The sequence below is a fragment of the Carcharodon carcharias genome, chromosome 7 (assembly GCF_017639515.1).
Source record: "Carcharodon carcharias isolate sCarCar2 chromosome 7, sCarCar2.pri, whole genome shotgun sequence".
In the NCBI taxonomy this organism is placed as follows: Eukaryota; Metazoa; Chordata; class Chondrichthyes; order Lamniformes; family Lamnidae; genus Carcharodon; species Carcharodon carcharias.
This window is the reverse complement of record NC_054473.1, coordinates 69,196,969-69,217,450: the sequence shown is the minus strand read 5'-3', so window position 1 is coordinate 69,217,450 and position 20,482 is coordinate 69,196,969.

The window sequence follows — 20,482 nt, the reverse complement described above, 5'->3', positions numbered from 1 at the left end:
AGAAGAACCTCTGTGGTCTGACTTGGAATTCAACAACATGAAAAAAGGAAGCCAAACAACAAAATATAAACCACTGTAAAGTTAAGATGTGATTTATAGCATACAGGACAATGTAGGTTTCCAGGTTAAATAGGAAGGTGACAGTCAATGAATTACTACAGCAGCTGTGATTAACTAAGGTTCATTGTGGGTTATTCCTTTCTGATTGGAGAAGTAAAATAAATGGTACCACTTAGATCATTAGCAATTAATCTCCGTTTTATATCTTCTTGGATTTGAGACACTAGATTTACACCCTAATTGTTCATCTGGAGATATTATGTATTGTGACAGATCTGGCAAGATACACCAGTGATATCAGATTAGCAGAAGAAACTACCTATAATCCTTGTGTGTAACGCTAAGTCTTGGTGTGTAGGGCATCCTTATTTAATAGTGCTCAGCAGAACTGTCAAATTCCCATGTGGTGATAAGCATTTCTGCAGGGTGCTTGAACTATAACCTCTGATAATGCATCTGATAAATGATGATGACTGAAGCACGAAAAAGCAGCATAAACAACAACAATCTGCATTTATATAGCATGCTTAACATAGTGATATGTCCCAAGTCACTTCAAAGAAGCATGTCAGACAAATTTTGACACTGAACCATATATGGAAATAGAACAGATAATCAAAAATTTTGTCAAAGAATAGTGTTATGATATGCTTTTAAGGGATAGGAGCATGACATCACTAGAAAGGAAGTGTGTCGTGTGATTCTATTTTAGTTTCACTTTTGCTTTAAAACAGAGCACAGCACACAGACAGCTCTGTTGCTGGTGTCTTCAAGCTTTATATCATGTATATCTATTGTCATGTGTCTAATCTCAGTAAATGAACCCACAACTTGTTTACTCAATCCTTCATGAGTGATTGGTGCCTTTATATCATTATGACACACACAGCACAAAGGGCTAGATTTTACACTGAGGCCGGACTCCCACACCTCTGCCTCTCTGCATCAATAAGCATTTCCATTGTTTTTTGTTGTTACGAAGATTAAATGTACTGATTTGAACAAGGTGGATCTAATCATATCTGTAAGTCCCATGGTGAGCCCTTTAAAGAATGCTAATGAGTGTCCAAAACTGCAGATTGTGCACCAAATCACTGTTAATGTTGTTTGGCATCACCATCCACACACTCTTCATGCTTCCAGGGTACACATGTCATGCCTGCTCTAAGCACCTTTACTATAAGGGCAGCCATGTGAGCTTGCCAGAAATAGTCTGGCTTACATTTTTGAAGTTTCCAGCTCCCTGAAAGCCAGGTGCTTCAGAGCTGAATTTTCCAGCCAAATAAGTTTATAAGTTTGTTTTCCCCGATTTTTTCAGCCGCTGCTGCCAGACCTGCTGAGTTTTTCCAGATATTTCTGTTTCTGTTTTTGTTTTTTTTTCTCTCTCACTTGTATGCATGTAAGCTATGTAATCTTTGTAATGTTATCTTAAATGATGATTTTCTACATTGATGGAACAGAATGAATGCACATCAGCTAGTAAGTGCAAACTTCATGCTGCCTCTTGCGGTTGCAATATTAGTATTTCAGTGCTGCCAAATGAAGCCATCAGTTCTGCAGTTCACTGCCGCTCTTTGCTCTCCCGTTGCAACGGGTGGTGACGGTGCATCTCTACAACCCCTACATCCTTGTCGCCGACGTGCTCACCTTCCTCGCCAGATACTTCGACAAGGTTGGGAGCTACACCAAGGTTAGAGACAATTTGGGGATCTGGACATGCAAACAACAGGTTAAGGTCACTCTCAAGACCAACAGTAAGGGAGCCACCTTCCACCCTCCTTCCAGATTCACTATCGGGGGAAGCCATGGCTACCTTGTCTACACTGGGCAGCCCAAACTTTGTCGCTCATGCAGCATGTGGCGGCCAATTGCAGTGCCGTCCTCTGCAAGAACTGCAGACAAAAGACTTCAAACAGGCTAAGTGCTGCAACCTATGTGGTGAGGCAGGTCACCTCTACAGGACCTGCCCCAAACGCTGCCTCACTTATGCACAGGCAGCCAAAGCCAACGAGGGGGAAGCAGAGGAAATGCTTTGTGTCACTCCAATCACCAAGGTGCCCAGGGAGAACAACGGGACAAAGGGAGACACAGAGAGAGACAAGGTGGAGGAAAAGAGTGAGGCAACAGACAGCCAATCAACAACACTGCCCCCTGAACCTCCCACTCCTCAGGAGAGCGAATCAATGGAGGAGGAGGAGGCAGCAGTGGAAAAGCAGCAGGGGGAGTGGCAGACGGTGAAGACAGCCAACAGGAAGAAGGGGCTAAGAAAGAACCGAGCCATTTCCCAGACAAGTGGCAAGAGGCGTCTCCCATCCAACACGGATGACAAAGGCAACAGCTCCTCGGACGAAGAAGTGCCAGGGCAGCACCGACAGAAGAAACGGCAAAGCTCTAGGGAGTTGGAGGATGAGACACCCGAGCTCCAGAACATTGGAGACAATGAGGAGACCAGCGCACCTCAACTTTGCCTACAACCCGAAGAGGCCAGCGCATCACATCCCCAGGAATCTGGGAACACTGAGGCGATCAGCACACCCCAGCTCCTGGAAGCCGGGAGCAGCAACGCCCCAGAGGGGGAGAGGATTGGAGAAGCTTCTCCAACAGAGGACATTTCAAACCCCGCTCTCTGCACGGACTCCCAGATGCCACTCGAGCAGAACACCGCCAATGGGGAGGTTCAGGACGCTTTCCTCAGCCCATCCAAAGTGAGGCAATTTGAGCACACTACAGGTATGAAGGAGCAGACTAAAGGTCTGGGACTCTCAGAGATGACAGATTTGGTAAGAGAATTAATGCTTTAAAATGGGTTTAAAGATTGTATCCATAAATGTGAGTAGCATTAAATCTGCTACGCGATGTGTTGCGACTTTGGACTACGTTGCCAAGGTCAAAGCTGACCTGTTGTTTCTGCAGGAGTGTGCGATACCGCACCTCAGCTCCTACAGGCAATGGTCACGATGGTGGTCCCATGGGCCATCGATCTGGTCGGGAGGAAACGACTCTCATTCCTCCGGCCTGGGGATTCTGCTGCGGGGAGGCAGCTTCACCGTCTCCCAGGTTAAGGAGGTGGTGGGCGGGCGCCTCCTCGTAGCAGACGTAATGTACAAGAACGCTCCAGTCCGGTTAATTAACGTGTACGCCCCATCACAAGGGGCCGAGCGGCTGGAGGTTTTTCAGCAGCTCCCACTGCTGCTGGCAACGTCCAGGCTGGTCATTCTGGGCGGTGACTTCAACTGCATCATCGATGCGGCTGGACAATCCGGCAGGGCCGACAGCAGATTGGACGCTACGTCCAGATCCCTGATGAAAACAGTTAAGGATGCCAAGCTGTCTTCAGCAACTCTGCAGATGGAACGCAGTGTAGATACACCTGGTTGCAGCCAGTCAGGTCCATCCATTCCAGGATAAACTTCCTGTTTGTGTCCCGTGCATTCGCAATCAGATCCACTGACGTCAAGCCAGTGTTTTTCTCTGACCACTGCCTCCTACTGGCTGACTGCCACTTAGAGAAGGACCAGAGGGTGGGCAGGGGGCATTGAAGCTAAACGTGCAACTGCTGACCCCAGAGAACATTGAGGAGCTCAAGAGGGATTACAAAGGTTGGAGAACCGTGAAATCCCTCTTTGAGTCCCTGACACACTGGTGGGAAGCGATCAAGGGAAACATCAAGAGGTTTTTCATTCTCAAAGGCACCCAGAAAGCTAGAAAGGAACAGAGGGAAATGTCCCGACTCCAGAAAAACATGCAGAATCTGCTCCTGTTGCAGTCGATGGGGGTCGATGTCAAGGAGGAGCTCCAAGAGGTGAAGAGCCAGCAAGCCTCGCTCTTTGCCTCGGAGGCCTCCAAGATCATCTTCCATTCCAGAGTCCGCTCCGTGGAGCAGGATGAGACGTGCTCATGTTTCTTCTTCCAAAAGGTACACAGAGAGAGCTCTGTGATCAGCAGCCTGAAGGAAGAAGACGGCTCAGTAAAGTCATCGCAGTCCGACATTTTGAGGATCAGCAAATCCTTTTATGCCAGATTGTATGACGTGAAGCCCACAGACAGCACGGCCTCCCAGTCCTTCCTGTCCTCTATCAGGGAGGTCTTAGACGACAGTACAAGGGAGAGCCTGGAAAACCACTAACTCCTGACGAACTGACTAAGACCCTTGAGTCCTTCGAGAAGAGTAAAACTCCCGGAAGTGACGGCTTGCTGGCAGAGTTGTATTTGGCTCTGTGGGACTGGATCGGCCTGGACCTGCTAGAAGTGTACGAGAGTATGCTCCTGGCCAGCAGTATGTCAGAATCCATGAGGAAAGGCATCATCACCCTCATATACAAGCACAAGGGGGGCAGGGAGGAAATTATAAATTGGTGACCCATTTCACTATTGAATGTGGACTATAAGGTTCTGTCCGAGGTCATCGCTAATCGGGTCAAATCCGCCCTGGAATTGGTGATCCACCCTGACCAGACCTGCACTGTGCCGGGCAGGAAGATCTCTGACAGCCTCGTGCTGCTCAGGGATACGATTGCCTATGTACAGGACAGGGGTGTGGATACCTGCCTCATCAGCCTGGATCAGGAGAAGGCCTTTGACAGAATATCGCACACCTACATGGTGGATGTGCTTTCCAAAATGGGGTTTGGGGAGGGAATTCACAATTGGATCCAACTGCTCTACACTAACATCAGTAGTGCAGTCTCAATCAATGGGTGGGAATCAGATAGCTTTCCGATTAAATCTAGAGTCAGGAACGGCTGCCCTCTCTCCCGTGTCCTGTTTGTGTGTTGCATAGAACCCTTTGCTGAGTCCATCAGGAAGGATCCGGGCATAAGAGGAGTGACAATCCCAGGCAGTGGAGGCACTCAGATCAAAGCCTCTCTGTACATGCACGATGTCGCCGTCTTCTGCTCGGATCCGCTGTCGGTGCGCAGACTGATCCACATCTGCGACCAGTTCGAACTGGCCTCGGGAGCCAAGGTAAATCGTGGGAAGAGCGAGGCCATGTTCTTCGGGAACTGGGCTGACCGATCCTTTGTCCCCTTCACTGTCAGGGCTGACGGCATGAAGGTGCTGGGGATATGGTTCGGAGGGACCAGGGCACGCATTAGAAACTGGAAGGAGCGAGTGTCTATGATGAAAAGAAAACTGGGCATGTGGGAGCGACATTACCTCTCCATTGCGAGTAAGAACCTGGTCATCAGGTGTGAGGCACTCTCGCTGTTGCTGTACGTGGCTCAGGTCTGGCCCATTCCACACTCGTGCGTGCTGGCGATCACCCGAGCCATCTTTCGCTTTATCTGGAGATCAAAAATGGATCGTGTCCACAGGGACGCGATATACAAGCCTCTAGATAAAGGGGAAAAAACGTGCCTAACATCGCCCTCATACTGATGGTCACCTTTGTGTGCGGCTGCATCAAGCGGTGCGCAGACCCTCAGTACGCAAACACCAAGTGTCACTACGTGTTGAGGTTCTACCTGTCCCTGGTGTTGCGAAGGATGGGTCTGGCCAGGCTGCCGTGGAATGCTCCAAATTGTTGGACCGTGCCGTACCAACTGTCCCTCGTGAGAAAATTTATGCAGAGAAATACCTTTGACCACAAGTCCACCAGGCAGTGGTCAGCATGTAATGTCTTAGAGGCCCTGAGGGAAAAGGAGAGGGTGGATCCTGTGGGATGGTTCCCTGAGCAGACTGTCAAAGTCATTTGGCAGAATGCCTCATCGCCAGAACTTTCCAACAAGCACCAAGACTTAGCTTGGCTGGTGGTGAGAAAAGACCTCCCTGTCAGATCCTTCCTACACGCCAGGAGTCTCACCCCCTCTGCACATTGCCCTCGAGGTGGCTGTGGTGGGGAATAGACCGTTGTTTACCTCCTAGTAGATTGTTCCTTTGCAAAGAAGATCTGGAGAGAGATGCAGTGGTTTCTGTCGAGGTTCATCCGAGCAGTTCTGTGACAGCGGACTCTGTGCTCTACGGGCTGTTCCCAGGGACACACACCGAGACAAACATCAACTGCAGCTGGAGGATCATCAACTCGGTGAAAGACACTCTTTGGTCTGCCCGAAACTTGTTGGTCTTCCAGCGCAAAGAGTTGTCCCCAACCAAGTGTTGCAGACTGGCACATCCCAAAGTCCAGGACTACATGCTGAGGGACGCACTAAAGCTTGGGGCAGCCGCCGCAAAGGCACAATGGGGAAGGGTCGCTGTCTAAGACCTGTCTGCCACAGTGCACTGAGGGGCTGGGAACTGTGTAGAGCCCCTTGGGATGTACAGCTCAAAATGAATGTCTGCTAATGATTGTAATACTCATTGTTTGTACTAATGCATCTTGTGATACATGTTGTAAAAGTTGAACCTGTTTGTACTTTTGTAATAGTGATTTTGAAATGGTTTGGAATGTTGTTGAAGATATTTTATGAATAAAGTATATTTTTGCAAAAAAAAATATATAGATTGATTATATGCTCAAGTTCAACAATTAACTGCTAATTGTAATGACCAGCTTCCCATAGATCATGTGACTTGCCTTATTTCCCTTGTCGCTCTGAAGTTTATCAAACCAATGCATACAGATTAAATCTATTAATCAGACTTATTTCCAAGTTAATTAATATACAGATGCAAAATATTTGAGAAAAAAGAATCACTTCAACACTTGAAAGCAATAAAGTTGGAATCAGCTCATAAGGGATTTTTAAAAAGTCTGTTTGAAATGAATTTTTTATATTAAACAAGATGACTTTTAGAAGAACCAATCAGATCCATCTCTTGGTACACCTTCCAAATATAATTTGTGTAAGTGAAATGAAACTCGGTTTCCCAAGGGACTTTGGATTTTCTGCTGAAATGAAAGATTGTGGTTAAATTAGCCAACATTTGTTAAGTCCAGAGGCCTCTAATGTCAGAGCTATCAAGTATTCACGGCTGGAGAAACAGTAATAGGAATTATTACTGACAAGGTGTTCACATACCATCTAGATTCTGAAACTATCTTCACCATACATTATTCAATTGGCATCTAAAACAAGGATCACTGTGGCACTATAGATAACCTGAGCTCCACCTTCATTCTGAAGTATGATAAGAAAAGGGAGTTTCCATGTTTAACTCTACCTATTTGAAGACAATATAATTTGAAATACAAAAACTGCCTTGTTTTCACCAAATCACAGAATCACAGAGCAGAAGAGACCCTTCGGCCCATTGGGTCTGCACCAAAATGTGAGAAACACCTGAACTATCTACCTAATCCCATTTACCAGCACTTGACCCATAGCCTTGAATGTTATGACGTGCCAGGTGCTCATCCAAGTATTTTATAAAGGATGTGAGGTAACCCGTCTCCACCACACTCCCAGGCAGTGCATTCCAGACCATCACCACCCTCTGCATAAAAAAGTTTTTCCTCACATCCCCCCTAAACCTCCTGCCCCTCACCTTGAACTTGTGTCCCCTCTTAATTGACACTTCAACTAAGGGGAACAGCAACTCCCTATCCACCCTATCCATGGTCCTCATAATCTTGTACACTTTGATCAGGTCGTCCCTCAGTCTTCTCTGCTCCAATGAAAACAATCCAAGTCTCTCCAGCCCCACTTCATAACTTAAATGTTTCATCCCAGGCAACATCCTGGTGAATCTCCTCTGCACCCCTTCCAGTGCAATCATTTCCTTCCTATAATGTGGCGAGCAGAACTGCACACAGTACTCCAGCTGTGGCCTCACCAAGGTTCTATACAACTCCAACATGACCTCCTTACTTTTGTAATCTATGCCTTGATTGATAAAGGCAAGTGTCCCATATGCTTTTTTTCGCCACCCAACTAACATGACCCACCACCTTCAGAGATCTATGGACACACACGCCAAGATCCCTTTGTTCCTCAGAACTTCCTAGTATCATGCCATTCATTGAACACGTCCTTGTCAAATTACTCCTTCCAGAGTGTATCACCTCACACTTTTCAGGGTTAAATTTCATCTGCCACTTATCTGCCCATTTGACCATCGCATCTATATCTTCCTGTAGCCCAAAACGCTCAGCCTCACTGTTATCTACCCGGCCAATCTTTGTGTTATCCACAAACTTACTAATCCTACCCCCCCCACAAAGTTACCTATGTCATTTATATAAATGATGAATAACAGGATACCAAGCACAGATCCCTGTGGTACGCCACTGGACCCTGGCTTCCAGTCACTAAAGCATCCTTCTGTCATCATCCTCTGTCTCCTACAACCAAGCCAATTTTGAATCTACCTTATCAAATTTCCCTGCATCCTATTTTGTCACAGCCATTATCCTTTGTTGAAAAGGTGTCAAGGCCTTTGGTGTGTTCAGTGTCTCCTGCTTTCACTGCAGGTCTGTTGCTTGAATGGTACCTTTTCATCGCCATTGGTGGTTCCTTAATTCGAGGGTGACATCTTCTCAGGATTGTGAGATTTTGCCGTGGATCTTCATGACTGAACAGGCTCATTCTTGACACACAGATCTTTGGGCACATGGGGAAAGATGTACCGTGAGGTAGTGCGAGCCAAAGCGCAGGATTTCCTTCCTTTACTTTCCTTCTCTGTCTCATCATTAAGACATTGGGACTCAAAGCATGAGGCAGCTTGATGGACAAGTTGTCACCATTCTGAACGTTTGTTAGCAAGCTTCTCATAATAATGTCAATGCTGCCATGCCTCATGGAGAGCTTCAGAGTGTCTTTGTAAATCCCATGCAGAGTGAGCAATGAGACTGCATTCATCTACAAATTATAGATCATGACCTGAATCTTGCATTCATTGGGTGCACGCAATTGGCGGGCCCAGAAGTAGAGGCGAAATGCGCTTTCACCAATGATCAGCCCCTGAATGCAATTTCACGCTGGCTGGCATGAAACTCACGCAAAGAAGGATTCAGCACAGCCAGAGGGGTGTGGGAAGAGGGCTGGTGCTGAGGGAAAGGAGAGTGTGGGCTCACGGTCCCTGAACACTGTGGAGCTGCCTCAGAGCTGTAGTAACTTAAGAATGAAATGAGCCCAATAAACTGCTGCAAACTGTGATAATAGTGTAAATGCAAGCACCTGGCAGCAGACTACATAGCAGATTATCCCTCAAAAGTCTTCTTTCATTTTATTTAACTCTGGACATTTCATCCTGCCCTGGATGTAGTTTTTAGTGAAAATGTGAAGGCCGTCTGACCGAGTTTGGCCCATCCGCCAACCATAAAAGTAGACGGGGCGCGTAAAATCGCTGACAATTACCTCCTTAATGGGCTTAATTTTCCACTTAATCGTCAGCAGGCACGCTTCTGACCCCCAAGCGCCCTTCAACTTTCAAGGTGCTCTAACGTTGCACACAAGCACAATGACATTGGAACACATGCCCAACATCATTTTGCATAATTTTACATGCATTCGGGTCAGACAGGTGCCGGACCCTGGAACACAAGATTCAAACTCATGTATCTGTGGCAGTTTTCTTTGTGGATTGCCAACTTGATGTGATAGGGAGGCTGATGCATTTCAATGATCCCTTGAGCAATGCCACAGGAGCTCCTTGTTCCTGGTAGTGCCACCCATGGCAACAAGGTTGGTGTGGGTGGGGGGTGTGGGCGGGTGTGGGGTAGTGCCAGACAAAGTGCAGCTCAAAAAATCCTCAATGGCAGAACAGGCAAAGGAAGATGATGACTGTGTCTCACCAGCTGTGAGGACACAAGAAAGCGGCAAGGTGTGGCCCCAGTATTCATGGATTGACAAATCATCAAAATCTGACCAGCAGTCTGTCAAGATCAGATGGGAAATGGTAGTGCCCCAAGGTCCCCACATTAAGTGAAGTCACTTGTGGATTTCTACCAGGGTCTGCCACTTTTACTGCAATGTTGAATTTGCTTTCCTGATTGCCTTACATTTTACAATGCAAAACAAAAGCATAGCCTTCATTTCTTCGCTTGATCATATTTATGACAGCACGGGGACTCAGTCCACTGCCATTATGCAAGACTGCAATGGTTAAGCATTCAAGTTTATATTTAGGCCTCAACATTAATGCAAAATTGGGATTCCCAACTGGGAATCACAGCTATCGTGTGCATGAAACCTAGAAAAAAATTTAGCAAGTTGGATGCTAGCAACCAAAACTGATTGAATTTTAATGTTTATTTCCATAGGAGGAAGGCATGCATTGTCAAACTGTGAAATAGTAAGAATACTGATTTCATGACGCACTCACCACAAAAGCCATTTTTAAAATTCTGTTTTCAGTGTCTATTCCTGGGATGATGTCAGACAACACTAGTCAGTGCAAGAGCTAAACACTACAGCTAGGGCAATACAAATATAGTGGGGTGATTCTCAACTTGACATCTCCCGCTTAGGCAGGGAGAGATTAGCTGCTCCATCAAATCTACCCAGTATTGATAGTACACATGCAGCCGTTGTGGACCAATGGTGGTTTAGTTAAATGTTCAGCTTGTAATGAAGTGCTGATCAAGTAGACTACTTCACTCTGAATGGTGTTAAGCTGCTAGAGCATTGTTTCAGATGTACTCACTCAGGCTAGTGGAGAATATTCCTAAAGACTTCTGACTTGCGTTTATAATTGATGCAGAAGCTTTCAGGAATCGAGGCGTGAGTCACTCAGCGCAGAATGCCCAGCCTTGGTTCTTCAGAATCCTTCCAATCATTACAAGATGTTATATAAAAGACTATATACCAGTGTAAACTTTCAAGGCGCTGTCAACTAGGTACCCTGAAATTATTTTAAGAAGCGGCATCTCATCTTGACACTGTTTTCTATTCTTTCACAGCATATGGGCAAAACTGGTTTTTCCAGATTTGTTGCCCATCCCTAAATGCCCTTGAGAAGGTGGTGGTGAGCCGCCGCCTTGAAGCGCAGCAGTCCATGTGGTGTAGGTACACCCACAGTGCTGTTAGGGAGGGAGTTCCAGTATAGTGAAGAAACAATGAAAAAATTCCAAGTCTGGATGGTTGTGGTTTGGAGGAGGACTGCTGCTTTGTTTGCTGACTTTTTCTGAAAAAAAGTAGCTCAATAATTGGAGCATTAATAATTCACCATTTCCCTCCCTAACACTCCTGCTCACTCACCTCTTCCTCTCCCAAACCCTCCCACTCATCAATCTGCCTACTTGCTGCTTCCCTCCAGCTCACTAACCCTCCACTCGCTGCTTGATCAGGAGAGGAGCAACGAGGAAGCAAGCGAGGGAGAGAAAGGGGCAGCATGTGGGAGGGTTGGGGAGGGAAGCAGCGAGCAGGAGGGGCAGCGAGTGGGAGGGGCGGCAAGCAGGAGGGTCAGGTAGCAGGATTGGAGGCTGAAAGTGGGAGGGTTACTGAGCAAGCCACAGGAAAAACAAGTGAGATCCGCCAGCAGCTCGAGGGCCATGTAGTGAAGTCTGCTGATTTGGGGTTTGCCTGTACATCACAATAGCCTAACCATTTGCCTGCTACAGACAACACAATTTTTCCTTGGCCAAAACCCTAAAATAAAAGACACCAGAAAAAAAAAATTGCAACAACTTTATCCAACAACACTTCCAATAATGCACACAAAACTGAATGATTTGCCCATGTGGATTGCCTTCTTACATGTACCTTTGCCTGGTAGTGCTTCTGCGCATCACTCAGTGACTGGTGGAAGGCTGCTGATTTTCTTTGGGAGGCTGCAAATGGCACCACAGGATGGCCTCAAGTAGCTCTAGGGCTTGAGGGTTGCACCATCTGGACGTGTGCGGCCGCAGTCTTGGCTGGCCGGTTGAAAGGCAATACCTAGTGTACTGGCAGTGGTGGGAGCTGGAGTAAGCTGCCGTTCTGAGTGAGAACAGCAGGTTCGTGCTCCGCAGAGCCACAGCCATTCCTCCAGGGCAACACCTTAGCAATTAGGGTAATCTGCTGGAGCACAGGTTGCAGAGCTGCTGTGAAAGCCTGCAAGTCCCTTTGAGCACTGAGACCCACAGCCATGGTGACAGCAGTCTGAGGCTGCATGGCAGCAAGCTATACTTGTATGCCAACAGGCATGTATTTCATGAGGTCAAAGGCTGAACAGGGAAGAAAAAAATGGAGTTAAGATAAGAAGTACACTGCAAACCCCCAAATAGTCAGGGGGAATGGAAGAGCTGATATGTAAGCAAATATCAGGGAAGTGTGGAAACAAAATGGCAAAGCTGTGAGGGAATTTCAATTACCCTAATATTAATGTGGATAAAATTAGAGTGAAAGGTAGAGAGGGCACATAACTTTTAAAATGCATTCAGGAGACCTCTAATGTTTGCCAGTGCAGAGCAAGCCCAAAAAGAGAAGGGAGACCTCTGGATTTAGTTTGAAGAAATGAAACTGGAAGGTGAAAAGGATAATAAAAACAGAAAATGCTGGAAAAACTCAGCAGGTCTGGCAGCATCTGTGGTGAGAAAAACAGAGTTAATGTTTCAAGTCTGTATGACTTCTTCAGAGCAAGGAAGGGCTGTTAGTGGGAGGGCATTTTGGTGGTAGTGATCATAATACAAAATAAAAACAGAATTACCTGTTAAAACTCAGCAGGTCTGGCAGCATCGGCGGAGAAGAAAAGAGTTGACATTTCGAGTCCTCATGACCCTTCAACAGAACTGAGTGAGTATTAAGAGAGGGGTGATATATAAGCTGGTTAAAGGTTGGGGTGGGTGGGGGGAGAGAAGTGGCGGGGTGTTACAGGGACAAGCAAGCAGTGATAGGAGCAGATAATCAAAAGATGTCACAGACAAAGGAACAAAGAGGTGTTGAAGGTGGTGATATTATCTAAATGAATGTGCTAATTAAGAATGGATAGGAGGACACTTAAGGTACAGCTCTAGTGGGGGTGGGGTGGAAAGACTAGCAGGGCATACAAGATTTAAAATTAATGGAAATAGGTGGGAAAAGAAAAATCTATATAAATCATTGGAAAAAAACAAAAGGAAGGAGGAAGAAACGGAAAGGGGGTGGGGATGGAGAAGGGAGTTCAAGATCTAAAGTTGTTCAATTCAATATTCAGTCCAGAAGGCTGTAAAGTGCCTAGTCGGAAGATGAGGTGCTGTTCCTCCAGTTTGCCTTGGGCTTCACTGGAACAATGCAGCAAGCCAAGGACAGACATGTGGGCAAGAGAGCAGGGTGGAGTGTTAAAATGGCAAGCGACAGGGAGGTTTGGGTCTTTCTTGCGGACAGACCGCAGGTGTTCTGCAAAGCGGTCGCCCAGTTTACGTTTGGTCTCTCCATTGTCGAGGAGACCGCATTGGGAGCAACGAATGCAGTAGACTAAGTTGGGGGAAATGCAAGTGAAATGCTGCTTCTCTTCAAAGGGCCATTGGACGGTGAGGAGAGAGGAAGTGAAGGGGCAGGTGTTGCATCTTTTGCATGGGCATGGGGTGGTGCCATAGGTAGGGGTTGAGGAGTAGGGGGTGATGGTGGAGTGGACCAGGGTGTTCCGGAGGGAACAATCCCTATAGAATGCCGCCGGGGGCGTGAAGGGAAGATGTGTTTGGTGGTGGCATCATGCTGGAGTTGGCAGAAATGGTGGAGGATGATCCTTTGAATGCGGAGGCTGGTGGGGTGATAAGTGAGGACAAGGGGGACCCTATCATGCTTCTGGGAGGAAGGAGAAGGCGTGAGGGCAGATGCCTGGTAGATGGGCCGGACAAGATTGAGGGCCCTGTCTACGACCGTGGGTGGAAAACCTCAGTTAAGGAAGAAGAAGGGCATGTCAGAAGAAATGTTTTTGAAGGTAGCATCATCAGAACGGATGCGACGGAGGCGAACGAACTGAAAGAATGGGATGGAGTCCTTACAGGAAGCAGGGTGTGAGGAGCTGTAGTCGAGGTAGCTGTGGGAGTCGGTAGGCTTGTAATGAATATTGGTGGACAGTCTATCACCAGAAATTGAGACAGAGAGGTCAAGGAAGGGAAGGGAAGTGTCAGAGATGGACCATGTGAAAATGATGGAGGGGTGGAGATTGGAAGCAAAATTAATAAATTTTTCCAAGTCCCATTGAGGGCATGAAGCAGCACCAAAGTAATCATCGATGTACCGGAGAAAGAGTTGTGGGAGGGGGCCGGAGTAGGACTGGAACAAGGAATGTTCCACATACCCCATAAAGAGACAGGCATAGCTGGGGCCCATGCGGGTACCCATAGCCACACCTTTTATTTGGAGGAAGTGAGAGGAGTTAAAGGAGAAATTGTTCAGTGTGAGAACAAGTTCAGCCAGACGGAGGAGAGTAGTGGTGGATGGGGATTGTTCGGGCCTCTGTTTGAGGAAGAAGCTAAGGGCCCTCAGACCATCCTGGTGGGGGATGAAGGTGTAGAGGGATTGGACGTCCATGGTGAAGAGGTTGCGGTTGGAGCCAGGGAACTGGAAATTGTTAATGTGACGTAAGGTGTCAGAGGAATCACGGATGTAGGTGGGAAGGGACTGGACAAGGGGAGAGAGAAGGGAGTCAAGATAACGATAAATGAGTTCCGTGGGACAGGAACAGGCTGACATGATCGGTCTACCGGGACAGTACTGTTTGTTGATTTTGGGTAGGAGGTAGAAGCCAGCTGTCCAAGGTTGGGCGACTATCAGGTTGGAAGCTGTGGGTGGAGGAGATGAGGTCAGTGACAATCCTGGAAACAATGGCTTGATGTTCAGTGGTGGGGTCATGGTCCAGGGAGAGGTAGGAGGAAGTGTCTGTGAGTTGACACTCAGCCTCCGCGAGACAGTGGTCAGTACACCAGACAACAACAGCACCACCCTTGTCAGCGGGTTTGATGACAATGTTGGGGTTGGACCTGAGAGAACGGAGTGCAGTAAGTTCAGAGAGAGACAGATTAGAATGGGTGAGAGGAGCAGAGAAATTGAGACAACTAAAGTCACGCCGACAGTTCTCAATGAAAAGATCAGGAGAAGGTAAGAATCCAGAGGGAAGGGTCCAGGTGGAGGGAGAATATAGGAGGTGGGTAAAAGGATCCATTGAACGGGGAGAGGACACCTACCCAAAGAAGTAAGCATGGAGACGAAGACGGTGGAAGAAGAGTTCAGCATCATGCCGAGCCCAAAATTCATTGAGATGAGGGCGTAAGGGTATGAACCTAAGTCCTTTGCTGAGCACTGAACATTCAGCCTCGGAGAGGGGAAGGTCAGGGGGTATTGTGAATACACCGCCGGGGCTGGGATTGGAAGATGGGCTGGGGACGGACGGACAGGCAGGGGTGGATGGTCCTAGATGGGTGTTGGTGTCGATGAGTTGTTGGAGCTTGCGTTCCTTAGCACTTGAGAGAAAGAGAAAAAGTTTCTTGTTGAGGCATCGGATGAGATGAAGAATAAAATGAAATTGGGGGCATGCACAGCTTTGAAATAGGGTGCAGCGGTGCTGCTGGGGGGAGAGGTCAAGTGTGTTCATATCGCGGCGCATGGCACTGAGTGTGGATCTCAGAATGTGATGGGAACAGCAGTCCGAGAAACGTTTTATGTCCTGGAGATACCTGTAATCCTGGGAGGGTTCGAAACAAGAGGGATGGAATTTCAGTTGAAATCCACGTGGGATAAGTCGGAGACAGAGACAGTCACTGAGGAAGGAAATATCGCTGTGAAAGTGGGTTTTAGTAAACACCTTGTCAAACAAAATTCCTTGCTCCAGTCCTACTCCGGCCCCCTTCCACAACTCTTTCTCCGGTACATCGATGATTACTTTGGTGCTGCTTCATGCTCTCGTCGGGACTTGGAAAAATTTATTAATTTTGCTTCCAATCTCCACCCCTCCATCATTTTCACATGGTCCATCTCTGACACTTTCCTTCCCTTCCTTGACCTCTCTGTCTCAATCTCTGGTGATAGACTGTCCACCAATATCCATTACAAGCCTACCGACTCCCACAGCTACCTCGACTACAGCTCCTCACACCCCGCTTCTTGTAAGGACTCCATCCCATTCTCTCAGTTCCTTCGCGTCCGTCGCATCTGTTCTGATGATGCTACCTTCAAAAACAGTTCCTCTGACATATCCTCCTTTTTCCATAACCGAGGTTTTCCACCCACGGTCGTTGACAGGGCCCTCAACCGTGTCCGGCCCATCTCCCACGCATCCGCTCTCACGCCTTCTCCTTCCTCCCAGAAGCATGATAGGGTCCCCCTTGTCCTCACTTATCACCCCACCAGCCTCCGCATTCAAAGGATCATCCTCCGCCATTTCCGCCAACTCCAGCATGATGCCACCACCAAACACATCTTCCTTTCATGCTCCTGGTGGCATTCTGTAGAGATCGTTCCCTCCGGAACACCCTGGTCCACTCCTCCATCACCCCCTACTCCTCAACCCCTACCTATGGCACCACCCCATGCCCATGCAAAAGATGCAACACCTGCCCCTTCACTTCCTCTCTCCTCACCGTCCAAGGGCCCAAACACTCATTTCAAGTGAAGCAGCATTTCACTTGCATTTCCCCCAACTTAGTCTACTGCATTCGTTGCTCCCAATGCGGTCTCCTCGACGATGGAGAGACCAAACATAAACTGGGCGACCGCTTTGCAGAACACCTGCGGTCTGTCCACAAGAAAGACCCAAACCTCCCTGTCGCTTGCCATTTTAACACTCCACCCTGCTCTCTTGCCCACATGTCTATCCTTGGCTTGCTGCATTGTTCCAGTGAAGCCCAAGGCAAACTGGAGGAACAGCACCTCATCTTCCGACTAGGCATTTTACAGCCTTCCGGACTGAATATTGAATTCAACAACTTTAGATCTTGAACTCCCTTTTTCATCCCCACCCCCTTTCCGTTTCTTCCCCCTTCCTTTTGTTTTTTCCAATAATTTATATAAATTTTTCTTTTCCCACCTATTTCCATTAATTTTAAATCTTGAATGCCCTGCTAGTCTTTCCACCCCACCCCCACTAGAGCTGTACCTTGAGTGCCCTGCCATCCATTCTTAACTAGCACATTCATTTAGATAATATCACCACCTTCAACACCTCTTTGTTCCTTTGTCTGTGACATCTTTTGATTATCTGCTCCTATCACTGCTTGCTTGTCCCTACAACCAACCCCGCCCCCCACTTCTCTCCCCCCAACCACCCCCCACACCTTAAACCAGCTTATATATCACCCCTCTCCTAATATTCACTCAGTTCTGTTGAAGGGTTATAAGGACTCGAAACATCAACTCTTTTCTTCTCCGCCGATGATGCCAGACCTGCTGAGTTTTTCCAGGTAATTTTGTTTTTGCTTTGGATTTCCAGCATCCGCATTTTTTTGTTTTTATCTCTATGATCATAATACAGTTTGGTTTAGCGTAGTTATGGAAAAAGACAAAAATAGAGCAGGTATTAATGTTTTGAATTGGAGAAAGGCCAATTATACCCAGCTGAGATGTGATTTGGCAATTTTTAAAAATTCGTTCTTGGGATGTAAGGCCAGCATTTGTTGCCCTTGTAAGTTGCTCTTGTAAAGGTGGTGATGAACCATTGCAGTCCATGTGGACTAGAAACAGATAATTGAAAGTAAATCAGTCACAAAGCAAGGAAGAGGTAGAAAGGAATCAGAACAAATATGTTTCCAAAAAGAAGAATGGGACTCCCAAATCGAGACACTCCTGGATGTCTAAGGGTGTTCAGAGTAGGATACATCAAAAAAAGATAGGTTATGTCAGATACTGAGAGCTCAATGCTGCAGAAAATTGAGAGCAATTTAAGAAGGGCAGAGGTGAAATTGAAAAGAAAATTAAGAAGCCAAAGAGAAAACATGAAAAGATAATAGCTAGTAAAACCAAAATATCCACAGATGCTTTATAAATACATAAAGAGCAACAGCAAGAACATAAAGAATAAGATATCAAAGGAAAGGAAAGAAAATGGCCAAATAAAGCGAATCTGTGTGTGGATATGACAAATGTTTTTTCATCTCTCTTCACAAAAGAATGATATTTTGCAGACATTGCAGTTAAGAAGCAGGAATAAGAAATATTGGATGGCACAAAATGGTGAGTGCGGAAATGTTAAGGGGATTAGTATCTTACAAGGTGGATAAGTCACCAGGCTTAAATGAAATGTATACCAGGGTGCTAGGGAAAGAAAAGGAGAAAATAGCTGCAGCTCTGACCATCACCTTGCAATCTTCTCTGGCTACAAGTTTGGTGCAAACCTTTTTCTATTGTTTAAAAAGGGAGGAAGCGACAGACCAAGTAACTCCAGACCAGCCAGCATAACCCCGGTGAAGGACAAACCAGGAATGGAGGAATCAAGGAGAATCAGCTTGGATTTGTTAGGAGAAGCGGATGTCTGATTAAATTGATTAAGGTAACAAGGAGGGCAGCACATTTGAATTTTGGCAAGGTTTTTGAAAGGTCCCATGTGGTATACTGCTCAGATAAGCAAGAACCCATAGGATCCAAGGGCAAGTGAAAAGTTGAATCTAAATTTTGTTCAGTGGCAGGAAGCAAAGGGTCATTGTTGATGGGTGTTTTTGTGATTGTAAGGCTATTCCCATTGGGGTTCCACAGTGCTGAGCCCCTTGCTTTTTGTGATATATATTGATAATTAAATGTAGGGGGCACAATTAAGAAGCTTGCAGATTATACAAAAATTAGTTGTGTGATTGATAGTGAGGAAGAAAGCTGTAGACTGCAGGAGGACATCATATCTGGATGGATTGGCCAGCTGAGTTGAAAAATGACAAATAGAATTCAATTCAGTGAAGTTTGGGGTAATGTATTTGGGGAGGGCAAGCAAGGCAAGAGAATACGTAATAAATAATAGGATACTGAGAAGCATAGAAAGACAGTTGGACCTTGAAGGTGGAGCAGGTCAGGGAGAGAAGGTAGTTAAGAAGGCATATAAGATAACTTCCTTTATTAATCAAGGCATAGAATATAAGTGTGGGGAGATTATGCTGGAATTGTATAAAACACTAGTTAGGCCACAGCTAGAGTACTGTGTATAATTCTGTTCACTGCATTACAGCAAGGATGTGAGGATACAAAGGAGATTTATAAGGGTGTTGCCAGGAATGGAGAGTCTTAGCTATGAGGAAAGTATGGATAGGTTCTGGATTTTTTCTTTGGAACACAGGGCACTGAGGGGAAATTTAATTGAAGTGTATAAAATTATTAAGGGCCTAGATATGGTGAAGAGGAAGAAGCTATTTCTCTTTGCAAAGAAGTCAATAACCAGGAAGTTATAGACTTAAAGTAATTGGCAGAATGATTAGAGGGGAGTTAAGAAGAAACACTTTCACCCAGAGGTGAAGGTCAAGAGCTCACTGCCTGAAAGGATGGTAGAGGCAGACAACCTTATCACAAATACATGGATATGCACCTGAAATGTTATAATACACAACTTGAAGAGTTGGAAAGTTGGATTCGGCTGGTTAGCTCTTCCTCAGCTCGTACAGGCATGATGGCCAAATGGCCTCCTTCTGTGCTGAGAATGTTCAATGTTTTCAACGTCTTTTACATCTTTCAGTCCAATTCCTTCCCCTGCATCTCCCAAAAAAACTGGAATCTTCTGCAAGCAGCACTTACCTCAGCAGTCAGGTAACTGACACTTGTGTGACTACATAATACATTTAGACATCAATATTCAATGTGCGCCATTAAAACTGACTTCCTAAATCATGATCAAAGTGGCAGCTCATGCAGTTAGCTTTCTATTCTAGTTCACAATCAAGTTCGAACGAATGCCTTGTGACAGACAGGAATTAGATTTTCCTATCAGCAGTATATATTTTTGCACACAAGTCCGTTTTGTGCTACTTCTCCTGTGAGAGATGCTTTTAAAAATAGATGTTTGAGAATTAGCACAAAATTGATGAAGCAATGAGACAGGGTTTGATGTATCTTAGGAACCCAGCATCCTATGCATTCCATTATACCTTCTGACAGGCATTTGGTTCCCCTCCAAAGCCTATTCTCCTTAAAATTGTTTTTTGGTGTGTTATATAACAGGATATATTTAGCCATGACTTAAATGGAATTGATAGATTGTGGAAACAGTTGATGTGCTTACATTTAACAGAAAAGTAAGGGTGAGAAAGGGAACAAGATAGAGTTGTAAAATTACTTGTGTACCTATTATGAGAGCACTTCCAGATATAAGCTCAAGGAATTAAAGAACGTTTGAAAAACAGGAACAAGCTGCAGGTTCATTAGCTGGATGGTATCATGGAAGATTTCAACACATAAAGTAAACGTGGAGGGAGCTCACCCTGATTCCTGATTAGGGAGGGTTTGAAAATGTCCACTCACCAGCATCTTAATTCACAGGCCAAAGGATAAAATTGGAAATGCACAAGATCTCATTGAAACTCTTTGGTCTGTGTCATCCAGTAGCTGTGGCTGGTGCAAGTGGACTGTGAGGAGAGGGTGAGGTGTCACTTTTTCACTGGAGAATGGCAATGAGCTTGTTTCCTTGAAGCCCCATTCAAATGCCTTCAGATATGGGTCATTACCCCTTGGCA